The sequence below is a fragment of the Cariama cristata genome, unplaced genomic scaffold (genome assembly GCF_000690535.1).
Source record: "Cariama cristata isolate BGI_N322 unplaced genomic scaffold, ASM69053v1 scaffold17111, whole genome shotgun sequence".
NCBI classification, from domain to species: domain Eukaryota; kingdom Metazoa; phylum Chordata; class Aves; order Cariamiformes; family Cariamidae; genus Cariama; species Cariama cristata.
The window spans coordinates 12217-17572 of record NW_009598873.1 but is presented as its reverse complement, the minus strand read 5'-3'; positions in this window follow the sequence as shown (position 1 = coordinate 17572).

The window sequence follows — 5356 nt, the reverse complement described above, 5'->3', positions numbered from 1 at the left end:
GGTAGATTCAGACTAGATACAAGGAAGAATATATATATTATTTTTTTTTTTCTTACAATGAGGGTGGTGAGGCACTGGCACAGGTTGCCCAGAGAGGTTGTAGATGTCCCATTCCTGGAAACATTCAAAGTGAGTTTGGATGGGGCTTTGAGCAACCTGATCTAGTGGAAGGTGTCCCCGCTCATTGCAGGAGGGTTGAACCAGATGACCTTTAAAGATCTCTTCCAACCCAAACCATTCTATGATTCTACTTAGTTGAGGCAGACAACTAGAGTTAGAAATGCAGCATGCAAGATAAAGAATTAAAGATCAGTTCCTCCAGTTTGAGCAGTATTGCCAAAGCATTTAAGCAGCACAGCAAAAGTAACAAGGCTTTGCCACAAAACCAAAAAAAGTTGTTACTCATGAGGCTCTCAACTGCTCTCCAAATGGGTTTACCATAGTTACACAGCTACCTCTACTTGCAGGCAAAGAGGAAAATTTGTGGCTCCAAATGATGCGGGGCAGAAAAACCACCTAATTGCACATCACTGGAGTTCATGGTTTGATATTAAAGGATAACACTGGCTTGGAAAAGTAGTATCACTTTGAACTTCGTAAGTCAGCAAGAAAACAGAAGAGTTCAGTTTTTAAAGTGTTCCTGGTCACAGTGGAAATTTATCAATTTCCAAGCTTAAATCGAATTCATACTAACTCAAACTCCCATGAAGTCACCTTATGTCTAGAATTATGTTTGGCTCTACAGTTGTTCATAGGTACTGGCAGAAGGACTCCAAAATGAGAAGGTAGGAGCCTGTGAAATGTTGACACTACTCTGTTATTGAGGCCTGTCACAGTAACAGTGCTGCAGGTGCTTACCACATCTGAAAACGTGCTGTGGATTTCAGTAAAGCTTTCATTATTCAGAATAGCACTGCAATGTATAGCACTGCTTTAGTAAACATTCCGTCACTGCTTCCATTGTGAATTCCTCCCACCCCCTCCTTTCCATGCATTTAGTATTAATGTTTACTCTTAACAGAATTTTTGATTCAGAATGAAGAAAACTGGTTTCATCTGTGTTTTTTTAATTACCTTTTATTACTGGAAAATGTTCTGTTTCCTTTCAGCTGAAACTTCAGTTTGTCTATGGTTATCAAGTAATATTTTTTGCTAGCTGTTAACAGGAGAGTAAGAAATGTAATTTAAAACTGCTAGATGAAGCTAATTACATGCTAGCACATAGCTGTATCTAAACAAGACAAGGGAAGATGAAGTTTTATTCCCAATGTTATGATTGAGGTGACTTTTGGAATACCCTTCATAAGCCTCTAAAAAACCCCACATAACTACTGTCTTTAACATCTCTCTAATTATTAGTTTAGATTTAGTAGCCCAGGTACGAAAATAATTCCAGAGAATGCAAGGATAGATGTTCTACAGCAGTAACACTTCATCTGCAGATGCACTTAAAATGATGATAAAACATCAAGAGATTTCCTTTTCAAATGCATAGATGAAATGCACCCCTTAGATAGTACAGTCACTCTTGTATTAAAAGCATTTGGGTCCCGTATCTTCCCTTTCTGTTAACCCTTCAGGACTGGGAAGGCATTTCAATTTATACACTGAACAGAAAACTAAGAAATACCTCACTATTGCTACAGCAACACTTCTACATCACCTATCTTTAAGCTAACTTGAAATGTCATCTCCAATATAACTAAAACAGCATCAGAGGAATTTAGATAGTCTTTCGTCAGAAATTATGTTACTTCCACCTGTAAACCACTGCTGCAACCCTCTTACAATGACATTATCAGATTCTTGGCATGGTTATACTTAGAGAGAAAGAACTGCTACACCCCTCAACTACATTTGGCTGCCAGTTTTACTGCAACACCTTTTTTTCCCTCCTTACCAACAGTAGCTTCCCAGAAGTAACTCGAGCTTCATTTCCATACTCACGCCTCAAGCACTTTCTCCAGGTGTGGTTTCATACCCAGCTAATGGTTTCTAACAAGGGAAAGGAAGCCTGGCTCCACCTCCTTCTGTCCTCAGCAGCACAGCCCCAGCTTGTCCTTTCCTCTAGTGCTTACTGGGCTTATTGTAAAGCTGACTTAACTCCTAGTGAAAAGCTACATCTTGTTTTGGGCTCATGGTTTGTTTTTCCTACAGAGACAGTAATTTGAATAGTCTTCCATTTACTCTGAACATACTGAGATCAGTAAGCGCTCCAGCCTGCATAAGGTGAGCAGTGGAAGCACACAGGAAAGATCAAAACCTTGCTTTTTCAAAGGTGGTGGGATGCTAGCGTCGTCGTCTCATGGAACTGCAGCTTCCAGCTCAAACAGATTGTTTACTTCTACACTTGGGACAAAAACACTTGCTTCTATGCTCTGGTTTTGACTTCCTTAAAAATAAGCAGGTGGTCTGCCCTGCCTTCCCACCATGATTGAAAGTAGAATGATTTCTCCAACAGCAAAGCTGTTAAAGACATCCCACTCAAATTAAGCATTACAGTTTCTTTGTTCTGGCAAATAGGGACCATTGGTCCCCATACTAGTTTGGGAAAGTCAAGGACCTATCTGTGTAATACAAATATGCTCTTTAGAGGACTTTACACATGCCTTGGGAATCTCAGTGCCCTCATATGCTCTGCTGCTCCCATTACCAATTGTTTGGTTGTCCTCCTCATTAACCGTGAACTGTGGGCAATTCATTCCCCCAAAACTCTGCTCCCCTGTGGCAGAGTCTCTGCATCCTACTGTCCTCCCTGCACCTTGCTTATCTCCGTTTTTCAGTGTGTCAGCTATTCCAGTGCAAAGGAGTGATACAAGCTTGGAACATATCAACTGCTACCTTCCAGGAGCAATTCTTCCAAAGATCTGCTGATAATCATGGAAGTTTAGTTTGCTACCTCTTCCAAAAGCAGAGATTGTGTTATCTCTTCTCTCTGCATTCTTCCCTTCTGATTCCTAGAGCGGTTTCTCGGTACTGCCTATAGCATTTCCTGACATTTTGGAATTAAACAGATGCAGCATTTAAATACTTATCTTCAATCCCAGAAATGCCATCCAGTTAAGCATAAGATCCTGCAGACTTAGCCCCTCAGCTTTTTAAATGCCGATTTGTTTTAGCTCCTTCCCTCTCTTCGCGTATTCATTGACTCACTCTAGGCTTAAGTACGTCCTCAACTCCATCCAAAAATTGAGGTCAGTATCAGTGTTCAGCATCTCTGAAACTACTTTCAAACCTGACAAATGCAGAAAGCAGCAGTCTACAGTTCACAAGTATTTTACAAATGCACACAAAAGTCTTACCAGGAACAATCTTTCTTAACAGCCAGGCTCAAATTTTAGGAAAGAGTTAAAAGAATTTACATCATCTAACTGCTCATTTGAAAACTAGTCTGATGCCAAGACTACAGAACAACTAGCCTTATGTAACCCATTTTAATATTGCAGCTGGATAGGAAATGGGAACATTCCAGTCTGGTCAGCAGGTTCACTACAGACCTTGTTGATTAACAAAAGGAAACTAGGTATGTGAAGGTGTAGTTTCTGGAAGATTTCAGGGAAGGACAAAAGTAAATTTCAGAAGCCTGGAAATTTACTGGTTATCTCTTTAGCTACACTACAGGCCTTTGCCCTTGGAGTGCTATTTGCTGAATTACAGTAACTGCTAACATTTTTCTTCAGCAGTTCACCCTATAGCCCATCTGCAATGGCATCTGGCCATTTTTCATCCTCTGATGACTAATGCTAAGTCACCGTTCTCCATAATCCCCTGCCTTCTACAAACACATACAGTGACTCCTCCCTCACCAATACAACTGGTCTTTCTGCATGTTAGTGCTGGATTTGAGAGGACAGGCTTATACACAGAGAATTCAAGTTCTCTGTTACTTCTTCAACAAGCAAGAGAGAACTATTCTTATCTGATAAGTCAACCCAAGTGTGAAGTAAAAGGATTTGCTATAATCGATTCTCAGACTGTAATGTGATATGTATTGTTCAAGTCCCACATGTAGCTCAGTAGGTTGACTGTAAAAGCTGCTTGGAGAACTGCTGTGCCCATTTCTCAAATTCAAGACTATAGTAAGATACCAAAGAACAGAAAACTCAAATCACTAAAGAATTCTTAAGTTCTAAATTACCCACTTCTTTCATCCTGCCGTTGCCTTGTCCAAATATTTTATGAATTGTACTGTACAATAGAAAAAGTACAAAAGGGGAGTGTGCTCAGTAGCAGTTACATAGCACTGAACTTGCTCACAGAAGGCAGTAATTGGGACAGAAAGTTTCAGGATTACCCACTGCTTCCCCTGAGCTTGCAATGTTGACTGTTTTGCCATGCAGATGTTATTTGGTAATAAAGTGTAAAGGCAAAGACTGCCAGAGACTACTTCCAGTCCCCCTGCAAAGCATCTCCAGCTTTGCTAGGCTATTAATGAACATTTGCCAGGAAACAGCAACATAAATGGCTAAGGCATCCCTGCTTTTAATTAACCATGTATCACAGGGGAACAGCGGATGGACAGTGCTTGAAACACTGAAAAGCAGGTAAATGTTTGCCTGGAATTACACAGGATTGACAGGTTTGAACCAGGTAATTCCGGTTTCTTTCCTGCCCAAAGAAGCAAAGCAGTTGAACAGGTATCTGGCAGAGTCCTGAAGTTAAGACAGATGCATGGGATATCATTAAGTGGTATTTGACACAGCCTTCTCCTCAGCAGTCTTTTGCTTCTCCTTTCGCCATATTAGGTAAATAGAAGCTTACATGAAGGACTTCCAGAAAAAAGACCCTTTAACAGAACTAGTATTTCCAGTTAGAAACAATAGGGCTAGAGGACGTGGAAATTTCTTCCAGGCACCAGACAAGGACAGGCAAGCATTATAAAAACATTACATACTACACATTAAGGTTGTCCCAGCAGCACAAAATCAACTATAACATTATGAAGAGTGGAAGAAAAAAGCAGCACTAAAAATTTTACAATGACAGCCTTTCTTCCATAGCACTGCTTCAATTTCAGTTGACATTACTTCCATTGCAATGGACTATGGCGGATAGATTATATCCTCAGATAACAGAGGACAGCACATCACAGCTGTCTTTCCTTTGGAGGCAGATTTTTTCATGCAGCTCAGAACTTTAAGTCTGCAATGATCCTTTTCTGTATTCCAATAAAAAGGGGGCTTCAACTCAACCAAGCTAAAGAGTTCTCTAAATTGCTTTCCTTTTCACTCCTGTCTCCTTACAGCACATGAACTAGAGGAAATCTTTTCCTGGCCCTTGAATTGCAGAGGTATCTGCTGTGCACCAGGGCTCATTGCTGGATTTACATAGCTGTATGTATTCTCATGTGAAGTGC